Here is a 27,744-nt window from a genome sequence, read left to right as displayed (position 1 = left end):
GAGCAGGGGATATCGGAAAGCTGTGCACAGGCGGTGGGTATGCTTTCAGTGAAGGGGAAGGGAAAGGAGAGGCCAGATCAGCTTACTCACTTCAGTTTTTTAAGAGGGTCATTTTACATCGTTAGAGTGAGAAGAAAACAAAAGGAGTGATGGATGACGCCTCTGCTGCATGGTGAATTTAATCACGGGCTGCTACCAGGCTGTTCTGTCTTCCTAATTCACATGTTGGACATGGAGGGAGCCTGAATCATGTTGGGGAGAGGCCGCTCTTAGAACTTTGTTTTCATTATGGTTAAACCTGTCGACCCTGACCAGACAGGACTGGGGCCCTTATGCTACCGTACGCAGTGTCGGCATCCTTTCCAGAAGTCTTTGACCAAAAATGGGACTGTAGCTGCTGGCCCAAAAAGTGGTGTTTATGGAGGGGTCAGAGGGAGTCTTTCTGCTGAGTCCTCGTTTTCCTCTGGACCTGGATGGATAGTGATCAGAAGGGGCTCTTCAGTAGAGGGGTGAGAGCTACCTTCCTGGAGGGAAGTCAAGTGGGGCTTGATGGAGGGAGCAGGCATCTGAGATGGGAGCCAGGAGGGAGCCGGGAGGAAGACTTGGCTCTGCTCTGTGAAATCCTGGAGGGCAGGGCCTTCCGGATGTCTCCCTCTGCCCAGCGCAGGGTGGCCCAGGGCTGAGTCTGGGGAAAGTGAAGATTTGTTGCCCCCATATACTCCTCCGCCCTCATCTCTGCATGGCCACCTGCCCCTCTCTGTTCTGACAAGACTGAATCACTGCAGTTCCACTGACAGGCCTGGCTCCTTGTCCCTTGGACATGCTGTTCCCTCTGCCTGAAATACTCTTCCACCCCCTTGGTCTGAGTAACACTCTGTGGTCCTTCGTGTCTCAGCTTCCCTTGGGCAGCCCTCCCGGCTCCAATGTGGACTCCCCTAGACACACTGTGCCCCCCTGTGCTGTCACCCTCCTCACACAGTTTCTTGGTTGCCTGCTCACTTGTCTGTCTGTCCCCTGTGCCCCTTGAGAGCTGGGCACAGTGCCAGACATAGTCAATACTTACTGCCTTATTTAACGAATGAATGACCAAGGCTCTTCAATATTGCTTCTCTCCCTTTGGCGATGAAAAAAGGTGATTGATTCTAAAGCGTGTGGGACAAGAGGTTGCTCTTGCGTCCATCTCTTTTTCCATCTATGGGTGATACTGTACAGAGTGGCTAGTCCAGGCTGTACCCCTGCTTCTATGCATATTCAGACTGAAACAGGCACATTGGTGTATCGGGTACACAAAAACCAAGACCTCGGGCAGCTTGTGAATTAAGTGAGCAATTAAACATTTCCCCATTCAGCCTAACAGAGTGGGGTATACATTTTTTGGGAGGGGTGTGGAGGAGGAGGTTTGGCAGGGGAGCCTCAGACGTGCCCACAGGAAAGGAGAGCAGACACAGGGCCGTTTGGGGCTGAGGTAGCCTGGTAGGTTATCTACGCAATCGCAATGTCATCTCTCATCCATTCTCATTTCCACACTATTAAATCTGCCTTTTCTAACGTATCCTTAAAGGGGAAATAAATTACCAGTACATATAGCCCACCATGTTATTACCGCTAATGTAACTTCTCAGGGGCAGCCAGGCGCCGTTCATATTTCATAGTCCTTGGCACCCCCAAAGCTATATTGAGCTATCAAGTATTCATGGACACCATCCAGACCTCCTATTTTTCTCTGCTGGTTGTACCCAAAGGTTTGAGGGCAGAATTAAGTGCCGGCTGCTTTACTACAGGGGGCTTCAGCTCTGTTCTTCTCATCCTTTTCTTAATTGGGTTATTTCATCAAAGGCAGGTTCCAGGCATGGCTTATAAAAGAATTCTTGTGATATTCTCTGCTGATGGCCCATTATAGGTCTGTCTCACTTCATTTGCTAGAGAATGGTGCTGGGGGTGGTTGGTTCTGGGTCAGTCCCTGGGTTGACCAGATGTTTCTCCTCCAATGCTTTCTGCTTTGTCTAGTGCTTCCACCGCCTACTTTAACTGGGAAACTGGACATCTGAATATCTCCTCTCCACCCATCAACCTCCACCTAGCCAAAGCATCCCATCAATACCCAAAGCCTATTTATTGGGTCACCTCCAGGATGTACGCTGAGTCTGTCCACGTTACATCATCTCTACTGCCTCCCCTCTCTCCCACCATCTCTTATCTGGACTATTGTGGTAACCTCCTGGTTGGCCCATCTGCTTCTTGTCTTGCTCTGTCCAGTCCATTTGCCCCAGAGCCATCCCAGTGACACTGTCTTTTTTTTTATAACTAGTATATTTTAAAATGTACATCTCTACCTGCCAACCAGCCTTAATTTAACATAGCTATGTCAGTTTCATATCATTTACTTAAAGAAAAAGATCATAGATTTGTTAGTGAAGACCCCAGGAGGATCTTCCCAGATACCATTTCCTTCTTTCCTCCTGAGAGGTAACAACAATCCTGAATTTCTCACTGTATGCTTTCTGTTGTATGTGTATATATTTTACTGTGGATGTATCCGTAAGTGGACATATATACTATCATTTTGTATGTTCTAAACTTCACGTTATGGTATCATACTGTGCTTTTTCATCTCAACATTTTCTGAGGTTTATCCATGTTGATTCATGTCGTTCTAACTCATTCACTTTAGCTGCTGGGTGGTAGTCTGTTGTGTACACGGTTTATTTGCCCATCCTTCTGTTGATGGGTATTGAGTCATCTTTCTAAAGTATACATCAGATTGCATTTCTTCCTTGCTGAAACACTTCGGTCCCTGAGAGGCGGCTGTCCCATGTCATGTGGCCTCAGTTGTGCCCAGGCTAGTGACTGCACAGCCCAACACAAGCAGACACCAAGAGGGGAGGCAGCCTTGGGAGTGGGAGAAATCCTCTAATTTAGGCTAACTCTAGACTTCTCTTTATTCTCGCCTGGCAGTGGCTGCTCTTGGTGGGTAAATAACAGATCACATTGGACTAGGGTGCCCTGGACTTGAGGTCTAGAGAGCTCTGTATTCTTCTGATAGGCTTTCACACACGCCAGGCTCTCCTGCAAGAGAGTAGGAGAGTCCCTCCACGCAGGATGCAGCCCTGGGAAGGAGGTTCTCTGAGCTTGTTTTGTATTCTCTACTCTCTTTTTGATCCCCCCTTTCCTATATCTCTTTCATGAAGACTGGTGATGAGTTTGTTGCGTACAGATATGGGGAATTTTCTGGAGCCAAGCATCTCAGCTTTAATTAAGACTTATGGACTTTAGGGACTGCTCCCCTCAGAATACTCTGCTCCCTACTATCTACAGTGACTTTGTCTGAAGGCAGTAAGGCCCAGTCAGTGGTGTGAGTGAGCCCATTTTCCATAATGAAAAGGCAGCTCCAAGCCCATTCCACCTTGGGGGCCATTGATACTGTGTGGAGACTGGAGGGTTGTGGTTGACCTACTGATACTAAAAGTCAGGTTCTACAGTCCTTGAAAAGGAGATTTGTGATTCATGCAAGGGTTTTGAACCACCAGATGAAACCTAGCTTATTTTAAACCAAGGCTTATATGTCCAAAATATAAGTAGCTCGAACTTCTCAGCCTAGGCCCCCAATAGGTGTGGTGTCACGGAGTTCACGGTCAGAGTTCCCATCACATAGTGGCCCTTATTTGGACACAAGTGGATACGAGATTCTGTAGTTTGCTTAGTGAGGATTATAGAAAAAAAGGACAGAGGAAAAGGAATGTCACAGGAACTAAGGGCTTACTATATGCTTAATAAGACACGTGGTAACTTATTTCTTCTTACAACCCACTTTTGGGATGTTTAATGTTTTTCATTTATGGAAATGGAAGCACTCGAAGAGGTTAAATAACTTGCTCAAGGTCACATAGCCAGGAAGAGTTGGAGTCTTGCTTCTGTGGCTCCCAGGTCCTGGCCCTCTGCAACTTCTAAGGGGGAAGATAAAACAGAAGAACTCAGAGAGACAAGGATTAAAAAACACCGTGGAACATTCTATCCTTAGGTGCAAAGAGAGGACACAGACAGAAAGTCCTTTCAAAGCTCCCTTCTTGTCCTGGGCAGGCGTGCTTCTTCTGGCTCTGCATCAGGTGAACCCTACAATGAGTTCTTGGTTTGCTCAGAAAATATGCCTGGGGCTGTATCCATTGCCAGAGGCTGGACCAAGACCTGAGTAGACAGGGCAGGACCAGACACCAGCCTCTCCCAGCTGTGCCCTAGATATCATGGAGGATGGGGGAGGAAGACCACAGACTCTTCCTCTGGAGTCCCCAAGGAGGGGAACGGTTGGTCATTCTTTCCTGGGCTGTAACATGTGACCTGAAGGATGGTAGACAGTGGAAGAAGCATTTCAGGCATGGGATAACCATATAAGAAAGGTCTCCAAGTCTTGGAAGCAGAGTATGGTCATAAAAATGGTGCTCAAGTTTGGCTAGAGCAAGGAGCAAGTTGGGGATAGATGTGAGATGGGATGGATGGGGCCGTGTTATGTGGACCCTAGACACCATAATGAGAATATCTAAAAGGCCAGTAGCTTCCATCCTTTCTTCTACGGTGACTGCCTGACCTAGGTTGTCCTGTGGACTTGCCTGGGGTGATGCTCACCTTATGGGACTGTATTTCTTCCCCTTAAGATTGCAACTAAGTGAGAGTGCTGTCCTAACTAGACAGCATTGTATCTGTTCTACTGTACAGGAAGATAATGGTCCCTCAAAACTCCTGCTCTTGGGCCGTAATTGTTTTCCCTAATACAGGCTCACTAATTACTTGGGATACCTCATAATGGGTCAACCTCTCCTACCAGCACTGGTAGCTCTGTTGAGGGCATCTGGAAGGGGAGTCCCTGAAGATTGTTAATATGAAGAGATGTGAATGTCTTTTTCAGTCTCCTTTCCAGACACCTGCAGAGCTCCATATGGATTCCTGTTTTTAATATATTGAATTTTAACGATTCACCTAGAATCCACTGCCACCATGAAGATATCCATAGTGAGAGTGTTTTTTGGTTCAGAGTACCCAGTACACACTAGGCGCTCAGTGAGTGTGTGAATTATAGATAGATAATCATGGCACTTCGGAAGGTGGGTCCAAGGGAGATTGAGTTTGAACCCAGCAATATCTCAATAAGGAGGTAGTTGCTGTAGATCAGATGAAAAACTGTGATGGGTTGGTGAGGAAGGGGAGAGATAACTCTGGGGGTCCTAGAGGGTAGAGAGAAGGGTGAGTTTGGATGTGGGGAGTAGAGAGAGGAAGGAGTTGGAGATGATGAAGTCTCTGTAGTTACAGGATGACTAGAAAGGAACACAGAAAGAAGAGATGGTTTGGGAAGAAGAGGGATGAGCTAAGTGTAGGGCCTGGGTCACTCTCATAATGCCTGTGGATCATCCTTGGGACAAGGACCGGCAGGCCACTGGATAAAAAGCAGGAGGCGTGCTTACAGGGGTCCAAGGAGGTGCCAGAAAGGCAGGAAGTTGACTGGGATGGGCAGAGCCAGAATGCCATGGAAACCATAGGGAGAGATGCATTCAGGAATGAAAATGTGGACAGGGGACCAGAGGGAGCTGTGAGCCAAGCCAGGTAAGGATGCAGATGTGGCCTTTGGAGTTAGGGGCCTGGAGGTCGTTGGTCCCCTGGTAAGAGCCGTGTCTGTGGAGTGAAATGATAGAGAAGGACAGCTGGGTGGGATCTCAGGCATCTACACCAATGGAATGAGATCAGATGCAGAAGAGAACATGTCCACTGCCTCATCTGTCCCCATGCTGGACACCTGAGGATTCTGGGATGATGCAGGGAACATGGGGAACACTTACTCACAGGCTGGGGCTCTGGCCGGCCCCATGTGTGTTTTGCCCTTGTTTAAGCTGGACCCTGTGATGAGCCTTGATGAAGTTTACAGCAGTAATTACCCCCTTCTAACCCCCAAGCTTCTGTCCCTTCCCTGTTGTCTTGTGGGACTAGAGGAAAGTTACCAATGTTAGCTAGTCCAGTTTGGTCCAGGGTTTTGAAGGCGTCTTCCTGGAGTGAAATTGAGTCCTTCAGGACAGTGTTGGTGACAACAGGTGCCATCCAAACAGCTGTAGCTCTAGTATGTAGCTGTTCCCCCCAGAGGAGCTTCTGCCTGGATGGAAGGTTTTGCCTTGGTTACCAGTCTGTATGGTCATCAGTGTTACTGCTTCAGACTCTGTCTAGAAGGTTGGTTGTGAAAGGTACGCGAGAGGAAAGCACTGAACACGGGTGTGGGGCCAGCGTTGTTTTGTGAAGATGGGGGCGACCCGTCCCGTTCCGCTGTCCCACACGCACATCCTGACTTGGGGAGGCTCCGTGCCTGTGGGGACAGAGACTCGTTGGATCCCCAGTCACCTTTGTCCTGCGGTGCAGATAAATTTGGTCTCAAAGGGAATTGGCTTCCACATGCTGCCATCCCCACTTCTGCCCCTTAAGAAGACTTCATTTCTCATCACTTATCGGGCTGGAACACTGTATTTTGTTACTGCCTGTCTTGTAGCAATACCACATTCATTTTGTTTTCAATTACTGGGCTGTACCTTGAAAGGCCTTATCTGGCGGAGACACAGCTTGCATCTTCCCTGCGCGGCGTCACTCTGTGGTCCTGCAGGAGCCTCCTTAGATGCCGGGCTGGCTCACATCTATTTTCTGCCCCCTTAGTGAGTTGGCCTCCTCTGGGCACCCTGGCACCGCTGTACTCCATCACCTAATCACACAGCAAGCCCCCCTGCATTCACCTCATTCCTCTCTGAATGACTTTATTTATTTCTTTATTTTATTAAGACATAAGGAGCCTCAGAGGGCGCTGGGTTGAAAAGGCGATTGCTGCGAAACTGTCAGGTATTGAAGTCATACAAGTGTAGCTAATTTGTCTGCTTCTATTTCCTGAATTAAAAAGAGAAACTCAACAAATTAAAATAATTGGTAGGACTCTTTCGGTGCTAGAGCCGGCGCCATCTGCTTGATAAATTTCTGGGTCCTGCTGCGGCTCAGGGTCCACAGGTTTCTTCCCAGGGGCAGCTGTGCGGTGGAGGGGGCAGCCAGTGGCTGTCGCCAGGTGGTAGGGGCTTCAGAAAAGGTAGCCTTAGCGCTGGAGCAAGTCAGTTTGAAATGGAGTGGAATCTTTGTAGTGCCTCCAAAGCAAAAAGCCAAACGTGAAAATACCCCTGGCTACCCAGGGCCCAGGGCAGGCACTGTCTCTTCTGCTTCAGTCTTGATGTTTCTTCTCTTCCCTCCCTCTCCCGACTGAGGCTTTCCATTTCCTCCTTGTCCTGCCTTGATGTCGCCCCACCCCCTCCCTTGTTGGGTCCTTTCCTTCATCCTGTCTATGCCATCTGCTCTGCTGGTTGCCGGGGATACAACAGTCCATAAGACAAACACAAAACAGAATAATCGCAAGCAGGGTGAGGGAACATGCCGGTTACGGTGAGAGAGAATGACAGGGACAGGGACAGTGACGTGGTGGTCCAGGGTGGGCTCTCTGAGACGGAGCTGTTGAAGATGAGGCCGGGGATGCGAGGGCACAGGTGTGAGACTGTCCTGAGGGAAGGGCTCTCAGAGGGAGCAGCACTCCCAAGGCCTCCAAGCAGGGCAGACCTTGGATGCTTCTCAGAACTGAAGAGGGGCACTGAGGTTGAGGCAGACAGGGGGTAGGGAGGGAGGGGTGCTGGAGGAGAGGTTGGAGGGATGCTGGCGCCCACGCGCCTACTTCTTGGTTCTCAGGGAGAAGTTCATTGTCCTGGTGGTGTTGGTCTTCCGTGCTCATGCCCTGGAGCTGGGCGCCGGGTTTTGAGTGGCTGTCCTAATGTTCTTTGCCCTGGGCTGTGAGGGGCAAGAGAGCTCTTGTTCGATTTCATGTATGGACATGGTGTTGATTTTATTTGAAAGGCTACACAGCTCCAGCCTGGGGAGGCCTTCACCTTCTCCCAAAATGACATGAGTGTGAGCCATGGTGGGTGGCAGGTGCCAGGAGATGATGGGACATCCTGGGCAAGGAAGGGGACAGATGTCTGGTCAGGAGTAACTCATGTGGGTTCCTCAAAAGACTAGGAATAGACTTACCATATGACCCAGGAATCCCACTCCTGGGCTTGTATCCAGAAGGAAATCTACTTCAGGATGACACCTGCACCCCAGTGTTCATAGCAGCACTATTTACAATAGCCAAAACATGGAAACAGCCTAAATGTCCATCAGCAGGTGACTGGATAAAGAAGATGTGGTATATTTATACAATGGAATACTACTCAGCCATAAAAACTGACAACAAAATGCCATTTGCAGCAACATGGATGCTCCTGGAGAATGTCATTCTAAGTGAAGTAAGCCAGAAAGAGAAAGAAAAATACCATATGAGATCGCTCACATGTGGAATCTAAAAAACAAAAACAAAAACAAACAAACAAACAAACAAAAACAAAGCGTAAATACAGGACAGAAATAGACTCACAGACAGAGAATACAGACTTGTGGTTGCCAGGGGGGTGGAGGGTGGGAAGGGATAGACTGGGATTTCAAAATTGTAGAATAGATAAACAAGATTACACTGTATAGCACAGGGAAATATACACAAAATGTTATGATAACTCACAGAGAAAAAAATGTGACAATGAGTGTGTATATGTCCATGAATGATTGAAAAATTGTGCTGAACACTAGAATTTGACACAACATTGTAAAATGATTATAAATCAATAAAAAATGTTAAAAAAAAAAAAAAAGGAGTAACTCATGTGGGGCCAAGAAAGAGAAGGGCTTTGTGTAGCTGTGTGCTGGGGTCAATTTAGGGGAGCGGCTTGACCGCTCCTGGACCAGCCTGGTGCTGGCCTCAGCAGTTTCCTTCGGCTCTGGATATCTGAGTCACATCTACCCAGGAGCTTATTTTACTAGCCTCTTAAACACAGCTGTGTACCCTCAGGAGAAAGCTCAACCCCAGAAGCTCCTTGGAGAATGCCTACTTTGCATAGTAATTAAGGAAAGCAAAGCTATGTTTTAAAACTTGGATAAAGTTTGTTCCAGTCCTGGGGAACCCTCCTTCTGTTGACAGTCACGGGGCTAAATCCTAAGGCTACACCACTATCCTACAGTGAGGATGACGGTCGTGATGCAGATAAGCGTTTGGTAAGTGCCCGGTGTCATCCACTGTGTGAAGTGCGTTATGTGGATTTTCTTCTCTATAATTTTCATAGCTCGATGTTATAAGTAAGAATAGCTCTAGCACAGAGAGGGCAAGTGTGACCTGCTCAGAGTCACCTACCGGGGAAATAGCGGAGCTGGGAATTCCATCCAGGCAGTGTGACTTCCGGCCTGCCTGTGAGGACAGGGGTTCTGATTTGCTGAGTTACTTGTCCTTGGCCGCACAGCCAGCAAGAGCTGGAGGCTGAATGTAAACACGTCTTTTCACTTGGAGTCTAAGCCCCTTCCAGCCTTCCCTGGACCACCTGCAGTCCCCTCAGGTTCTTGGGGTCTCTGTGTCCCAGAGCAGTGGTCCAGGGTCTCATCCGTAGACCAGCGCCAAACAGGCTGCCGAAGAGTCGCCTGGAGAGTTGCCACCCATATTCTGGTTTCAGGAGGTGAGATCTAGGAATCCATAGTTGGTCATGCAGTTGCGTTTAGAGTGCTGACACAGATACTTACACAGAGTAATGGTTTGCAGGCCAGGATGTCTTCCCTCTCCCTTTTACTGACTGTATCGCAGGATTGGCCAGTCCACCACTTGCATCCCCAGGCAGGTCACTGCCTCACCAGGTGTCTTATTTATTTTTTTTTATCCATAGTCTCTGTACATATTGAGAACTTTGTAGAATATTTGTGGGAATAAGGGATGTGTGAAAGGGATATGTTTATATAATGAAATGTCAGGTATTTACACAGAGAGTTACCTGTTATTTCCTGGTTGAGACTCTGGGGTTCTCATGCCCTTCATACTGAGAACAAGTGCTGGTACTTTGTACCTAAATAATACACTAGGGATTCGTTCTGAAATTGTGGGAGTGGCTCTCCACTAAGTGTTCATACTTCTTCACCTAGTCTCCCTGGAAAGTGTTGAAGTGGGACTAGAAGGTGTTTGGCCAGGGCATATGGGTCTAGGGAAAAGGCGTCCAGAGCTGAGGAACTTTGCCTGATGGTCTTTTTGGACCATGAGCTCTGGGATTCTTGACAGAGCCCCTGCAATAGTCCAGTATCCCTGCACTGGCTAGAGGGATGGTTTGTGCCATCTCTGCTCTCAAAGACTTGACCATCTGGTAGGAAAGACAAAGAAAGAGAAATGTTGGTGCAGAGGTTAAGTTGAACAGGGAGATCATTTAGACAAGGGCTCCAAAATCCAGACTGGAGTGTTGGGTGAAGGCAGGTTGTGTCTCTGCAACTTCAGCAAGTTAACCTCTCTGGTCTCCCTCATGGTGAAGTAGGGAGTACATACAGTGTACATACAGTGGACACTGACAAGTATTTGCTGAAAACCGTGCAGGAAACTTCCCAGAGAAGGAGATGTGTGAGTTGCATTTGGAAAAACAAATAAAATTTAGCCAGGAGAAGAGGAGCCCTACAGGAGGGAACTATAAGAGCCAAAGCATGGAGGGGGTTGTGTGTGTTACAGGAAGGAAGCTGCAAGCGGTTCATTATTAGGGGCATTGAGTTTTAGGTGGCAAGGAGCCACGGGTGGCAAGGGCTGGAGAGGTGTGCCCTACAGAGCATTTTAAACTTTGTTTCAGAATTGATGGTATCTTCTGAAAGATGATAAGTAAAGAAGGGGCACAACTGAGCTTTACATATGGTCTGTAAACAGAGGGGGACTCTGAACTCTGTGCACTGATCAAACTGAATTTCTTCCTAAGAACCTGCTGCTGCAGAATTACTTGCAGATTACTGTCCTTGTGTCCCTTTTGGCCAACAGTGAAGGTCTGGCGGATGAGTTCCTGGGGGACTGGAGCACGGGTGTTGCCGGAGAATAAGTTCGTGCCTCGCTCAGGAAAGAATTCAAGAGCAAGGCATAGTAAAGTGAAACCAAGTTTATTTCAAGAGATACACACTCCATAGACAGAGTGCAGTCCGTCTCGCTTAGAAGGGAGAGAGGCTGAGGAGATACACACTCCACAGGCAGAAGCGGGGTGTTTAAATTAAAAGTAGATACACACTCCATAGACAGAGTGTAGACTATCTCAGAAGGCAAGAGAGAGCGACCATGAGGTTTGGAGTTGTTAGTTTTTGTGGGCTCGGTAATTTCGTATGCTAACAAGTAGAAGGATTATTCTGACTATTTGGGTGGGGAGGGGGTGAGGATTTCGAGATTAGGCCCTGCCATTTTTGGACCTTTTATGGTCAGCCTAGGAGCTGTCATGGTGCCTGCGGGTGTGCTGTGAGGCTCACGGCCTACTGGAAGTCGAATCTTCCGCCATCTTGGTTATAACCAGTTTATCCTGTCCTCAATTACTGTGTCATTCCTTCAATGGCTGTGCTCTGCCCTCTTCCCTCCTGTCTCACTGGGGACATGTCAACTTCATGACCAGGTCTTGTCTGTCGTGTCCTGTGATGTCCTGGAGGATGGAAGAGAAACATCAAGCAAATCCTAATCAAATTTCCCAGGCAGGCATCTGCCAGGCCAGATTTAGATTATCATACATGATCCTCAGCTCAGAGAACTTGTGATGATGGTAAGATTAGCTCATGCTTTGCATTTGCCCTGGGAGTTTGCACAGCAGCAAGCCTGTTTGTCAGCTAATGCTCCTAAGTTTCCAGCCTCCATGGGGACCACACTTCTGGCTCTGTTGAATGCTCTATTCAAATGCAGCAAAAGAAAGATACAAAGCTGATGGCAAGTTGGAAGCTTCAAGAGTTGGGAAACTAGCCCTGGGGCCCCTCTCAGTCTTGTCCTGTGACTGTTTTTGTCATTCCCTCCATCCAGCTGAGATGTTTCATTTCTAAGGCTGGGATCTGAGAGAGCCCTGAGGCAGAACCACAGCCTCCACGGTCCCCTGTTGACTGGCCCTTTCAGTTCACCCCAACTCCCATGGTCGATGGGGTGAAGAACAAACTCAAGCAGATCCCTTGCATCATCCTCCTCCCCAGAAACTGCCAGTGGGGCTTGCACTGATGATGGAATAAAGACCAGACATACTAGTGCAGTGCTTACCATGCTTCTGTTGTAGTTCCGGACTGGACCACCCTGATACATACCCGGAATAGAACATTTGCTCCACATCTTCAAGTTCCTCTCTTCCCACGTTTACTCAGGCTGCTGCTTCTACCCAGAAGGCCTCTTTCCCACCTGCTGGAAATTGCATTTGCTTCTCAGTGCCCCACATAGCACTGTTTCCTCCCCTGAGCCTTTCTTTTCCCCTGGGGACATTCATGGTGCTTCCAGCCCCTTGTTAGAGTTGTTTGTGAGGGATGGAAGATCCTTGAGTTTATGAGCCTGAGGTCGTCTTTACCCCCCACCTTTCCCCGCAGTGCCCAGCCCAGGATCTCACATGTACACAGGGTTGGATTCTATCCCAAGTCAAACCTAGATCGCACTTTATTCACCTTATTTCAGTTTTTGTTTCGAGGACAAGGACAGTTAGCAGCTCGTTTGTGGCCTTTTTGTGTGTTTCCATTATCCCAGTGCCTGAGCTCTGGGGGTTTCTATTTTGAGACTGAGCTAGTCAGAGTGTGGGAAGGAGGAAAACTGAGGAGGGGAAAGGGGGCCTCCTCTCAGCTCTGACCTGAATATTCTGGAGCTACCAGCTCACCTAGTTTTCTTCTAGCCAAGCACTAGAGGGGAGGGGGTCTTGGTCATAGCCGGAGGGGGCCATGGCATGGCCAGGAGCATGGTGCCAGGGAATCAGACAGACCTCGAGGAGCACTGTCATCCCTGAGAATCTTTCAGAAAGGCCTTTGGGAAATAAAACCCACTGGCTTCAGGCTTAAGAAGCTGGAGATTGCTTTGAGTTTGATGTTCTCTCTTGTAAAACAGGGATCGTAATGTCCAGAGTCGTTGAGTAGTAAGATGTTACAAGGAGCCTGGTGCTTCTGAGAGTCGAGTATCTCTTCTTCCTCTCCTACTTCACCCCCTTATTTAAGCTGCTCAGGGGAGACATACAAACATTATCCTTACAAAAGGTAATATCCGTGAACAGTGGCATCTTACTGTCCCATCTTTCTCGCTTGCATTGCAAAATGTGTTAGCCTCCCTCAGCAAGTCCTCGTGAGTACCAGGTGCCTGGCGTTGCGGAGCCAGCTGTGCGGGACGGTGAGGGCGGAGTGAACCGGGGTTCTCACTGCTGCCGGCTTCCTGTGGTGTCTAGATCACTTTTGGCAAGTGATTTAACCTTTTTGGGTCTCAGTTTCTTCCCTGTGAAATCATGATACCGACAGTCACTTTGTGGAGTTACTCTGAGGAGAAAATGAGATGGTTCTGGTCAAGCCCTGGCATCTGGCATATATTGGGGGCACAGCACACATCAGTAAGGGGCCTTGTTGGAGGGAGGTAAGGCTCCAAGTTGTGGCTGGCCCAAGGGGGAGGTGGCCTCACCTAGGATGAGTCCTCACAAAAGCCCTGTGTCTTAGAAAGAGCCAGTCCTAGAAACCCATCCTTTTCAGTAGAGTCAGGGGCCTGCCACAAGTGTCACAACTGGCTGGTGTCTGAGCCGAGGCTGGGAGCAGCTCTGCTGCCTCGCCTTCTTGCTCCCCAACCTGGGAATGAACTTTACTCCGGCCCAGCTGGGGAAAGAGCTGTGTGGACAATCTGTTAGTGCTCTGCGAGACTCTGGTTGCTACTTGGAGAAATTTTGGGCTGTAAAAGTGGCTGGAAAAATAGGTTTCATGAGAAGGGATCCCTCCCTTAAAGGCAGGAATGGTTCTTAGGGCTCTAAGACACCCCGACAAAGCAGAATGGGAGCAGGAGGACCATTGCAGGGCTGCCGCACTTCCTGTGTGACGGCTTCAGTGTGGAAGGTAACTAATTGGTGGTGTTAGACCCTGTTAAGGGTGAGCAAATGGCTGAGCCTTTTCTAAGACAAAATCAGAACTTAGATCAGACTCTCTCCCAGGAACTCAGAGCCAGGGACTTTATTTTTAGATCAAATGGGACAAAGAGGACAGATATCTTGCCTTTTCACTGAGTGTGGATAGAAAACTGGTCCCTTTCATTTTTTTTAACCCATTATGGGTGTGGTTCTTAGCAGCCTCAGGATGAAGTCTGCCTTTTCTGCACTGTTCCATTTTCATAATCGAAACCTATTTTTCCTATTGGAGGGAAAATAATATCGGAGTTTGAATAACCTGAATGTCCTTAAAATGCTCCATAGACAGTCACTTCGTAACCAGTGTGGAAACAGAAGTCACTGTCCACTACCCAACACGGCACTTGCCCTTCTGGGCCAGGTGCTGTGCGGGTCCCTGGGAATGCTGAGGGACACGGAGCCCTTTATTAAGGTTCCTGGGGCTCCTGCCATGTTCCAGGCACTTCTCCAGGCCAGGAATACATGACAGAAAGATCACTGCTCTTGTGGGTCTGCATTCTACTAGGAGAGATAAACAAAATATCACAGAAAAGTCAGGATGATGTGACAGGGGCAGCTTCTCTATAAAGGGTGGTCTGGGAGCATCCTTAGGAAGCACAGTGTGCATGCTGAGAAGGAGCCAGCATGCAGTGACCTGGGGAGGAGCGTTCCAGGGATAGTGAGGGCTTTGAGGATAGAACCAGCTTCTGAGAAAGGGTCAGAAGGAAGGTGAGACGTGGCTGGACCAGAGGGTGAGCAGTGCCGGGGATGAGGGCAGGAAAGTGTGAACGGTCCACCTTGTGTAGGATCTCGTTGGCCAGGGGAGAGGCTTTGCAAGTCACTAGGGAAGATTTCCGGGAGGATTCAAGCTCTAGTGGGGCTCACATTTCTGAATGATGACTCTGAAAGCTGCATGGAGGGGAGACCAAGGGCCCAAGGTGGGAAGACAGAGTCCAGTCCAGTTAGGATGCTGCTGCAGGGGTCCAGAGAGGCAATGAGGATGGAGAAAAGAGGCCATGTGCAGGGGATGTGTGCGAGGAGGGCCAGTGAGACTGATGGGTGATGTGGACGTAGGCAGGGAGGGAAGAGCGGAATCAGGTGGCCTCCCCGGTGTCTGGCTTCAGGGCCGAGTGTGTGGTGCTCTCATTGACTGAGATGGAAAAGACTGGATGGATATGTTTTGCAGAATCGGAAATGTTGTTTTTGAACAGTAAGTGTGGGCTCCCTGCTGGACACTTGGAGGTGTCATATCAGCAGTTAATCTCCCAGTTGGGCACTCAGGAGAGGTCAGGCCTGGAGACGCAGAGCTGGGGCCCAGTCCACTCATAGAAGCCCCGGACGCCCTTTTCCCTGTGTAACCGAGGTAGCACTAAAATGCCACTCACATGCCCCTACAAGCTTCTCCCGTGACACTTGCTGTCATTGCAGAATTGATCCCTGCATCCACTGGGGGTGGGAATCCAGAGGCAGAGATGTTGTCAGTGTCAGGCCAGCGCAGAGGTGGGTCAGTGGGAGTCTGAATAAACAAATTAAGCTGTTTATTTCTGCCTCCTTTCTACCCTGAGGGTGCAGGACTGGGATGAAAGTGGCTCCAGCTGGGCTCTCGCAGGGCCAGGTGAGCTGTCTGGTGCTGGACTCTGTCGTTCCCGCCAAACTGTGCAGAGAAGGACCATGGGCTTCTGATTTTGATTCTTGCTCTGCTATTCAGTAATGCAGGGAGTCAAGTCCCTTGACCTCCCTGAGCTTAAGTCTCCTTTGCTATAAGATGTGTGTATGCTGCCCTCCTCTGCGAAGTTGTAGGGATGGCTTGCGGTCAGGTGTCTGGTGCCTAACAGATGTCACTAACGGGACCTGCATGAGGGTTCCTCTCTTCAGCCCCTAAGAAAGTGGTGCCCTCAGCGGTGGTCCTGTGACTGCAAATTGGAAGAGTTGAGAAATTCTTTCACTTGTTCCACAGAGTGTGTGTTTACCATGTATTAAGCACAGGAGTTTGAGGGGTAAACAGACAAATTCCCGTTCTTGTGGAACTCTTGTTCTAGCTGGGAAATCAATGGTCAGTAATCAAACAAATAGATGAGCCGATTGCTGGACAGTTTCGTGTGAAGCTGCTGGGTGGTCAGGAGGCCTCTGAGAGGAGGCATCCCGGCTGCGAACTGGGCAGGGACATGGGCTGACTCAGGGCTCAGGATGAAATGGCCTCAGAGATTCGTTTCTCCAAAGCTGCTGTCCTGCCTGGGTGTGGGGGTAATTCTGGAAGGCGGCCACAGAGCAGGTGTGTTTCTCCCATAACCTCTGGCCCTAGAGGTCCTTCCCTTTCCTTGGCCTAATGGCCACACCTTCTCTTACCTGCCCTGGCTCCTTAGAACAGGAGGCTATGGGATTTTTTTCTCTAAGCCCCAATCTGGGAGGCTTTGGGGATGAGTCTCCGCTCCCGGGTCCCCTCCCTTGCATTCTGCATCCCTCCACTCCTTTCTCTCCCTGGCTAACACCAAAGACATTTCTTAAAGAGACTCTTCAAAGTGAATGCTTGGGGCTCCCCTCCCTCTTATCTTTGAGTCTGACAGCATTTTTGTGGAAGATCTTTTTTCAGCGTGCGTTCATGTGGAAGGGAGTTTTAAACTTGGTTAGCTTACAAGCTCTCCGTTTTCATGCCCCTCCTTCCTGAACCCCTACATTTCTCCCTCCCCTCCACAGCATCCCTAAGCTTCTTTTCCCAAACTGTTTTCATCTGTTCTTCCCTTATCTGTTTTCCTCCTCTTCTCTTTGTCACACGCTCTTGATTCCTGCCTCTCACTCTGGTGCGTTGCTCCCTGGTTCTCTCTTATCTTCACTCTCGCCCAAGCTGGACGCCCTGAGCTCCCTAACCCAGAGGCTGCCAAGGGCTGTTTTCCCCGTGAGGGGGCCTCTGGGCTCCCGCCCACCCTGGATCCCTTTGAAGATCCCTTTGATAATGTGGGATGGCCCCCAGCACACCTGGGCCACAGGACACCTGCTTTGCCCACTGGCTGAGGTTGCCGTGATTTCAGAGAAAGCAAATGTTATCTTTAACTCCACATGGTGGATTTTCTCTGGGAGGACTTTGCAGATACAGAGAAAAATGCACACCACTCATTCCATCATTGAGGGAGAGACACTGCTTTACAGGCTGTCCGTTCTCCTTTGCTCCCTGAGCACACTCTGTCCGGCTTTAGGTTTATTAACGCCTCCAGCCACTGGGGATTTACTCCTTTCTGTAAGTTGCAATTCTAGGCACTGGGTGCTACTAAAAAATTTCTGGCAGAGGAGGGCATGATTAGAACTTACAAAAAGGAAAGAAAAGGGAAGCAAAGGGAATTGTGGTTATACTCTTACACTGTCACGCTTAGTTACCACCCCTCTCCCCATCCCCGACCACCACCACCTCCACCATCAGGAATGCCTTTTAGGAGAAGGTCACAAGAATGGGATGTGGGATCCTTGGAATTTTGTTGTCACTGCATCTGTTGTTACATTTGATTAACCATAGGCCGTTGATTAGTGTCATTTTTCTTCTTCATCCCCACTAGTCTTCAGCCTTTCCTGCCCCTGTGGCTGATTTGTATTGATGAGAACATCACTTGGAGTTATTGCCTTTTCTGAGAAGGGAATCATCTTTCTGAGAACTTAACAGGTGATGGATTCTTATAATCGACTTTAATTACTGATGAAAAAAGTATGTATATATGTGCATGTGTGTGTATGTGTACGTACTTATACACAAGCAGAAACACACGGTGGGTTTGATTGTGGTGAGAGAGATTTTTGTAATCATGGAAGCCTGTCAGGATTCTGAGCCTTTCAGTCATATTTCAAGTTCATCTTACCAGACTCTAAAATATCGGTGAAGACATGCAGGGATCTTCCCAGCTCCTGGGGCGTGTGCTGAGTCATGTCACCACCCACTGGCTACTGTGTCTACTGCCAAGGGGGGAGCAGGGCTCCTTCCTCCAGTGGTTCCCAGCCTGAAGAGAGCCTCACATTGTGCTTGATCAAGATGACCTTGATGGCAGGTGCCTAAGAGAACTGAGGGCATCCTGGCCATTTGTGTGATTAAGGAGCTGAATCTTTCTCCCTTGAAGACAAGTAAAACACATCGTGGAATTTGCTTCATGCTTTTCATTATAGGAGCTTATAAAGCAAGATGGGTTGGTGATTTCAATGGTTGTTGCTTTAGATTAATTCAGTCATTAGGAAGACTGGGTAAAAATTGAATGCTGTTGGCAGTCCCCTGGGGTGGCTACCCAAGTCCAGAAGCCCCTTTTTATAACATTAGAAATAGCATCAGTGTAGTCAAAAATGAGTGTGGGCAGTGCAAGCCTTCTGCCTTTACTGTTATTGAAAATACAATTTAATTATATTGTGAGTTTTGAACAATGTGTGTTTTTTTCCAGAGGAGTTACTGGTTATTGCTTGTCATAAACGTGTGTGTGTGTGTGTGTGTGTGTGTGTGTGTGTGTGAGAGAGAGAGAGAGAGAGAGAGAGAGAGAGTATATATCTACATACACAGATCTAAATCATGCTCATCCAAATGGATAGTCATGGAGGGATGGAGGGGCTGGTTTAGGAGCTTTTTAAAACACATTCTAGATGTCTGGAACTCTGCAAAGCATGCTGTGTGGATTGCCTGCCTTATTACTTGCAACTTTGGGAGATAGCTATAATTATTTTTCCACTTCAAAGATAAAGAAATTGAGGTCAAGAAAAGTTAAGTGACTTGTCCGTGGTCAAGTAAATGGTAAAGCTGGGATTAGAACCTGGAGCCTAAGCTCTTAATCACTACACTCTATTGACTGACAGTGACACTTCAGAGAACAATCCAGCAATTCCCAGTAGGGGATACACCAAACCATAACACACAGTTATCAGTCTCCTACCGTACCCTTTCCCTGCCACAACTGTACTCTGCTGCAGGTAGCTTACATGGGAACTACAGAGACCGAATATTTGCACTTGTGAGGGCTTTGCCTTTAATTTACTTTAAATCATCTGCAGCTCCAGTTATATCTTGATTTTGTTCCAGAGCCTCAGTTTCCCCCGCCAAGCCAACCTTGTCACCTCTGATCACTTTTTTTCCCTACCCACAATTTCTGTGTGTCTTAGATGACCCGTTTTTCAGAGCCCACCTCCAGCACTCCCACTTCTGATGCCCCCCCCCCTTTCTATAGGCCTTCTTCATGCCTGGTGTAGGTAGCAGTTTCTCTCTCTTCATAACTCTTACTTCCACAGTGGTCTGCTGCTTTTTCTCTTTTGTGACGCCTGGCACCTTTCTTTTTGTAATTTTATCAGCTCCCCAAGGGCAGGGACTAACTGAATTTTAGACACCTGAAGAATGAGTAGAAATTAGATCTGCATGGGGTGTGTGTGTGTGTGTGTGTGTGTGTGTCTGCATGCATGCATGATGTGGTGTTTAAGACACAGCACGTATAAGAAGGTGGTGGCCTGGCAAGGTATCATTCCTTGGGGATGCCCTCTCCCTAGGGCACTTGGTACCCCTTCTCCCTTCATTCCTTTCTGTGGACATTTGCTGGACCCCCCTTTTCTGGCAGTGCCTGTTATTCGTTGGAGGACACTGGGGCGGTGAAGGGCCAGGACTTCCCTGACTCTAAACCAGGATGGTATTTCTTCCCTGTGTAGTACCAATTCCTGGATGCTTGGATCTGCCAATGAATCATCTTTGGAGCAGAATCTCATGATCAAGGCAAATGCCCCCTTTTGGAGTGGGGGCTATCACCCACCTTGGGCATGAACCTTTTTACCTCTGCCCCTCTGATAACAGACGCCGGAGTCAGGCATGAGAGGATGGGCAAGACCAGGCACCAGGGCGTGATGCCATGTATGAGGACTGCTAACTACAAAGGACAGCCAGGACATGGTTCAAAGGAGAGCAACAAATTTGATTGTGGAGTTGGAAATTAGGGCATGTATGAAAAATAATTAGGAATTGTAGCCTCAGGAAAAGAAGCCTGCAGGGAGACCTAGTAATTGTCTTCAAGCATATGGAAGCCAATTATACCACCGAGTCAGGTCAGCTTGTCTCTTCCACATGGAGAGGAGAGAAATATGTTTAAACATGAAGAGGAAGGGTTTCTGCTAAATGTGGGATTGTTCCCTGCTGGCACGAGCTGTCACGAAACAAATTGGAGAAGGTGTCCCCTTTTCTGGAGGAAAAGGTTAAGCAGAAACTGGGGGCTGGCTCAGGTTCGGCTCAGCTCTCTTTTGGTCTCCAGGACTTAGTCATTGGATTTGACTGTGGGGGCATCATAATATGTGCCTGAGAGCAATCGATAAGTGGCATAGCTTGGTGGTGAGGTTAGACTCAACAGCTCTTAGTTCTGCCTTGTACCAGCTGTGTAAATTCAGGCCAGTCACTTACCTTTTCTGGGCCTCTTTTGCCGCTACTATAAAATGGTAATAATAAGGCACACTCTGTGTCATTGTTGTGAGGATTAAATGGTCACAGGTATACACAGAATTTTGTAACTACTTAACGTATCAATGGTCCTAGGTAGGTAGTTGCTAGATTTTTATGACAAGAAATCCCAAATGAGTTGGTACCCTATTTAGGAGATGTGATAAATGCTGAGGTATGTGTTCCATGGGCAGGGCCAGGCTAGAATTTTTCAGATCCTTAAGCCCCGACCCCATATGCAATTTAAAAAATCCACCAAAACACAAAACAACTAAACTACAAAAGAAATGCAAGAAAGACCAACACAGTTCTGATGTTTACCATGATACTAGTCCACAGCTTGGTGGTATTGAGTTGTTTTTGAAATATCCATCTTGTAAAAATATCTTCGGTACCCTAAGCACATGCTCCACCTGCTGGTTGAATAATCTGGCCTGGTGATGAGATAGAGTGGCAGTCGGATTACAGCTTCAATCTGTTGCTCAACAAACAGTGGTGGATCAGGCAGTGTCTTGGTTGCAGGAGACAGAGCCAATTCTCTTGACTTAAGAAAGCTTCAGAAGCAGGTGATTTCTGAGAGGGATGGCAGGAGCTCAAAGAACAGCTGGAGCTGGGGGTGGGCTTAACCAGTGGGTAGAAACTGAGGCCATATATTGCAAGCCATGAGGTCCAAGTGCTTTCGCCTTGGCTGTGGTGAATGTGATCTTCGGATTTTCTCTGAGACGTTCCCTGAAGACTCTGAAGGAGGTGTGGGGCTGGGCTCAGACCACGTGCCTGCCCAAAGCTACACCTGGCCTCAGGGAAAAGAAGGATCTGGTCCTTTCACCGCAGGGTGAACAGTGTGCATCACTGGAAAGCACCTTCCCTGGAACGCTAAACAAATGGGAACCTGGGTGCTGGAAGGAAGGAAGTTAAATATTGGAGGGAAAGAAGAAAGCAGACACTACTGTATATAGAGTAGATAAACAACAAGTTTCTACTGTGTAACACAGGGAGCTGTATTCAATATCTTGTAGTAACCTATAATGAAAAAGAATATGTAGACGAATATATGCATGCATATGTATGACTGAAACATTATCTTGTACACCAGAAATCAACACACTATCATAAACTGACTATATTTTAATAAAAAAAAAAAAGAAGGCAGGTGGATACTCACATGCCGTATTTACAAGCCAGACCCTGTGCACCACCCACGTGATAGTCACATGCTTAGCTGGTTTGCAGTCTCCATCCTTTGCCTATCTGTGTATTTTCATCTTGTTGCTGCAGGGAGCCTCTAGGTTCCATGAGGGTAGGGACCCCAGTTGATACGATGTAACCCCCAGAATGGCACTCAGTGTCTGGTAACCGATTGCATCACTGTTGGTTGAATTCTGAAGTGAGTTCACCTCAGTCAGCAGGAACAGATGACGATCGGGTGTCCCTGGCTTCTGGAGTGTGTATGAGACACTGGGAGTGTGTAGGTAAGACTAGAAACACCCCTGGGCCTTGGAACATAGGCAAATACATCTCTCTGCCAACTGAGTTTCAGCATCGTGTAGCGTAGGCCTGGGTCTCTGATGGGGAGGATGAAAAGTAAAATAAGCTCATCCCCTCAACTGCATTATTAAATAGTGCACAGACGACAGGGTGTGAATTATGGATGCACAGAGAGCTTGTCCTCCTGCAGGGGAGAGGGGCCTCTGGATAATTGGTTTTTTGACATGGCAACAACTAAGATAGCTTGGAAATACTGTTTCCCTCACCATATCAAGCCCTGTCTGTTAATGGAGGGATGGGGTCAGGTGAGTCTTCTTTTCCAGATGCTTATTATCCTGCTGTCACCAGGGCAGCAAAATGAATGGAGGGGCACAGCACGGTATCAATGTTTTCATTTAAATCAGCTTGCAGGATCAGAAATCAGCTTTGAGTTCAGTTTGTGGGCCATTCTGACCATCTTTTTAGAAATTGGTGGAGTATTTTTTTTTAATTGATCTGGAAAATTGAGAAATGCTAGTGTTGCAGGCAGGGGCTACATGATGTGCTGTTGAGGATTTCAGCACGGTCATCACTGAATTCTTGGAGAAGGCTGTTGTTCTATGGAAGCGAAATATGAGAACCACAATTCAAATGTCAGATGCTCAAGACCATTTGCTGGCCAAGGAGGAGGATGGTTCCTGGTGATGTAAGGTGTGAGACGTGCACGGGGCACCTGAGCAGGTGCTCTGACTGGAATTGTAGGTGGCATTAACCTTCATCATTGGAGGCACACAGATAACATGTTTATTAGAAAGGTGCCATCATTGTCATGTTGCTCTCTCAGACTGGAGTGGCAGTTCAAACTCGAGCAGGTGTTTCTCTTCAGAGGAATTGTTAGCAGATGGGTTCGGCAGTCCAAGAAATGTTCTTGGATGCCTACTGTGTGCCAGCGTGGGCTTTCTTCTCTTGTCTTCATTTTTTGTTTTATTTTTTTACTTTTTGTCATTTTTAATGTTTTAGAAAGATATTTTGTTCCAAAAATAACATGCATGTCTTAAAGTAAATGCAGATAGCTCTAAGTTGCTTAAAACTGATGAGTGCATTTTCCTTTATTCAGCAAATCTTTGCAGAGCACCCATCATGAGCTCGAATCCAACTCTTCACATCCCATAGTGTGGTTTCAAGAACTGCTTCCCGGTTCAGTGCTGCAAACGTTTGAGTCCCTGCTGTGCGGGAGGCATGGCCGAAATCAGTGGGGACACAGAGACCAGTGAGATTCATTCTCCGCCCAGGAGGAGCTCACGGGTCAGGCAGAGCAGTATGCAGAAATGATCATCCTGTGACCATGTGAGGGATAGGATGCAGGCCGGAGGAGGCTGTCCAGAGATAAGAATTGATTCGGAAGTGGGCCTGTCCATGGGGAGCGCAGGGTTGGAGCCCAGCTGGGTGATGCCCGGTGGCAGTGCCCATGGGGTCTCAGGTCCATGGTGGGTACTTGTTCTCTATGCACACCTGCTCCTACTTGCATTCTTCCCATTCACGCCATAGGACACTCCATCCCTGGGGTGCCTGGAACATAATGCATTCACATCCCTGCGGTTTCCATCCCCACCTCACATCTGGTTCACTGTGCATGCGGCGGTGTTAGGACACGTGATAAGTAGAAAGGGCTGTGTGACCCCCATGGGGGGTTCTGAATCAGAGCTTATGACTGCACTCAGGGGCTTCTTTAGTCTCTCAGAACATCAGTTTCCTTATCTTTAATCTGGTAATCGTCACAGCACCTACATTAGCTTGGGCGAGCATGATCACATACCATAGACTGGAGGGCTGGAAAGACAGGAGTTTCTTTTCTCACAGTTCTGGAGGCTGGAAGTCCAAGGTAAGGTTCCAGCAGCCTGGGGTCTGGCTTGCAGATGTCTGTCCACCTTTCCCTCTGTCCTCACGTGGCCTCTCGCCTGTGTGCACGTGGAGAGAGTGAGCAAGTGAGTTCTCTGGTGTCTCCTCTTATACTGGCACTGATCCCTCCAGGAGCCCTCCACTGATGCCCTCATCTAGCTCTCATTAGCCCCCAAAGCCCCATCTCCAGATACCATCACATTGGCAGTTAAAGCATCCATGTATGAACCTGGAGGGGAATACAGTTCAGTCCGTAGCAGCACCTGCATCATCTGGTCGCTGTAGGGTAACGTCTGCGGAGAGCCTTGGCCAGTGCCTGGCATGTGGTAAGCATTCTGTAAAAGCTGACTTCTGGTAAAGGGCGGTGTGCGTGCATCTCTTTCCCTGTAAAACCATAAGCTCTCAAGGCCAAGGCTGTGTTTTATTTATGGCTGCCTCTCTTAAGTGGCTGGTGTAAGGAACCACCTGTGAAAGGAGAGAAAGAACTTGGATTTAGAAAGATAGGTTGGGATCTTAGCCTGGCCATGTCCTAGCTGTGTGCCCCAGGGCAGTGACTGAACCTCTCTGAACCTCATTTTGAATAATTTTTTTTTCTGATCCCTGAGATGGAAGAAGTTAACTTTTATTTCCCAGAATTTGGGGGAGGCTTAAATGAGACCTGTGTGAATGTACCTATATTTTCTGATACATAGCAAGTGTCCTCTAAATGTTGGCAGAATGAGTCTCAAACGTTTGTCCACAAGGTGTCCCTAGATCTGATGGAACTGCTCTGCTCTTTGTCTTGTGGTCTTAATTCCCACGTTGCCCTGATGCTCCTGCTCTTCACATGAGACTTCGAGACCCAGTGGATGTGAGCCTGGGCAGATAGCCATTTGATGAGATTCTTGCGAGGGATTAAAAAAATATATGAAGATGAACTTATTAATTTGGTAGAGGAGTAATGATTTAGATCCAATATTCACATAGAAAAAAATGGGTTATTTTGAATGTTCTTGGTCCCATTAACAAAATCTAATCTAGTGGTGAAAATTTATGGGGCAGCAGGCAATCTGTCTTGCCTGATGGTGCTCAAAAGTGCAAATGAAGTCTTCTTATAACCTCCCTGCTTTTCAGAGTTCAACAGTGTAAGGACATTTACATTTCCAACAAGATGGTCCTCAGGCTAGTGTGTCTTTTTATGGCCTGTGTGAAATACATGAGTTTGAAATACATGGTCTGCTGACAACTTAAATTTTCTGAGAAGCCACATTGAACAGAAAGAAATACAATGTGTATTAGTGAAGATGTGTAGTTGTTTGGTATAAGATCTTATGGATAAGCGGCAGGCATGCCATTTGTCCTCCATAGGAGGGACAGGAGAATTGAGTCCCACACTGGCACAGAGTGGCTGCCATGCTGACTGTGGGTCTTAAGCTGAAAGCTGAGAAAGTCTTGATGTCATCCAGCCTCCTACTAGGTCTTGGAGACAGACAGACCAGGGTATGAGCTCCCCTAGCTCTGTGACCTGGGACTAGTTATTTTACTTCGTTGACCCTACCTCCTGCATCTGTCACTTGGGGCGCTGATACCTCTGTCACAGCGTTATTAAGAGGATTTCATGAGATGGATGGTGCAGTACCCTGTGCGTGTATCCGTGTCCAGCACGTGTTGGCCATTATTATTACTACTGCTATTGCACTACCTAGTCGTGTGTTCCTAGGCTGTTACTAGGTAATGCAATAGTTAGCTACCTGTGAAAGTTTTAGAGCTTGAAACAAAATGTTGCATCATCCTAAAACATCCTTTTCAAAGGTACTTAGGGAGTTTGCTTTTCATAGGTCTTTGAGCCCTAGAGGGGATATTAAGGTACCACACTTACCTTTAAACTTCTATTTACCTTTGGTCTTAGCTTTCCTGCTGTTGCCTCGTGGCCATGACTGCCACTCTTGCACGTGTCACCGAAAAGTCTGCCACGTGGCAGCAGGCACTTTGTGTCCCATTCACTGGTGTGTGTCTAGCACCTAAACCAGTGAGTGCCTGGCATATAGTAGATGCAAAATGCATATTTTTTGTTGAATAAATCCACTGCCTTCCAATCTTCAGATTGTGCATCTGGTTCCTCCCTAGGTCAGAAAGGTGTCTTCTTACTTCCCATCTCTCTTAATGAATTTAAAGGCCAGTGGTAGTTTCAGAGCTGTATTTCCTTTTCTCTTTTCCTGGGGATCAGCATGATAGAGTAGATGGAACACGGGGCTGGGGGTATGAGACCCAGGCTCCAGATTCAGCTCTGCAGCCAGCTTGCAGGAACCTTGGACGAACTAGCCTCCCCTCTCTGGACTTCAGTTCCTCAGTGGTATCATCTGGAAATGCTTTGTTAATTTCAGAACGACTTTCCAGTGCTGACCTTGGACAGATGGCTTCTCTGAAGGTTCTTTAAGGTCAAGCCCCACTTTGCTGCTCCCTCTTTTTTGGACCTCCAGTTGCTACCAGGTTCACTTACTTCTCAGCCCCGAGATAGAAATGAATCCAGACCAGAGACTGTTTTAGATAGTAGCTCCAGCCAGCACACCTTACATATCTCAGCTAGGGTATCTCTAGCTCAGAACTGTTGATATTTGGGGCAGATAATTCTTCGTTGTGAGGGGCTGTCCTATAGATTGTAGAATGTTTATCACCCTGATCTGTACCCACTAAATGCCAGTAGCATCCTCCCCAATGCCCGACCACCACTTTTGACAAGTGCATTGTCTCCAGACATTGCCAAATGTCTGGGTGGGGGCTTTGCAAATAATCCCTGATGTAAGCACACATTCTTCCCTAGTCTTATTTCAGATGACATTGTAAGAAGACAGACGATTTTTTTTCAGGAAACTAGAGCAAATGGGGAAAGTGTATTGATCAGAATTATCTTTTCGCTAGAGATAGGGAAAAAGAAAAGAAAAAGAAAACAACTTTCTCAGCCACTTCAAAGTAGAAATGCAGAGCTACCCCAAACATTGTGCTAGGGCTCTGGATTCACACCGACATAATTCCACGTGTAATATATCACCAAAGATGAGCATAGAGAATGACATCTCTTAGATCTTACCCTGACCGTGACAGCTATTGGATCTTATTTTTACATCATGGAAATTGGGTAGCGGTGGCGCTGAATACTTGATGAAAAAGACAGGGTTTTAAAATCTTCCATCTTGCTCACATCGTAGATGTAGGCACATCCTAGAGATTTTTGAATATAAAAACATTTTGGTCAAGATATTTTCAGTGGTGTCGGGATAATATAAACAATTTTGTTCATCACAAACTTGATGGTAATGTTTTGTCAATAGAGGTAGGATATCGGTCACTTTGAGAGGAGTTAAAACTGTTTATAAGACAGGAGCTCACAATTTGGTAGGTGATGCAAGACAAAAGTTGGTGGAAATTTAAACCATAACTTAATGTGTAGATGAAGGCAATAATGATTTTACAGCGTAAGCAGTAATAGCCATTGCAGCCCCAAGAGATACCAGTGTGAGCTCAGGTTGACAGGAAAGGAGGTCAGAAAGTCAGCCTTACCTGCAGAGAGAGTTTAAAGGCTTCCGAGGAACAAAAGCTACTCTGACGTGCTTTGTCTAAAGCGTTGGGGGGGTTGATTAAGATCCTAATTAGCTCTCTTTGGAGACTGGTGAGACAACATACACTTGACATCAAGTGTCAACCCTCATGTGTTTATTCCAGTGGCTAAGACTATTCGAAACAGAGTTGATCCCATTTTAAAAGGCATGTCTCATGTACTTCCTGAGATTGATACTCTTTGAAGTATCTTCCCAACTCGAAATTACCCATTCTCCAGGAATATTCTATCTCCATCCAGAAAGAAGAAGCTGAAGTCCCATGGGTGGGCCTCTGGCAGCCATGCCTGCTTTCTGAGGTGAGACCCCTCACCCCAGGCTGTAGTTGGCTGGGTTGAGGAGGACACCTGATTTCTGCTGGACC

The 27,744-nt window shown here is 47.6% G+C and overlaps 1 protein-coding gene across 1 annotated transcript in view; it reads left to right on the top strand.

The window, feature by feature from the left end:
- The window catches only part of SPOCK1 (SPARC (osteonectin), cwcv and kazal like domains proteoglycan 1), a 470,147-nt gene that overhangs the window by 280,177 nt on the left and 162,226 nt on the right, over positions 1–27,744 (top strand). The gene's annotated exons all lie outside the window — the stretch shown is intronic.

Source organism: Camelus dromedarius, chromosome 3 (assembly GCF_036321535.1).
Source record: "Camelus dromedarius isolate mCamDro1 chromosome 3, mCamDro1.pat, whole genome shotgun sequence".
NCBI lineage: Eukaryota > Metazoa > Chordata > Mammalia > Artiodactyla > Camelidae > Camelus > Camelus dromedarius.
The sequence above is the reverse complement of the archived record's forward strand: the minus strand, read 5'-3'. Positions and strand labels throughout refer to the sequence as shown.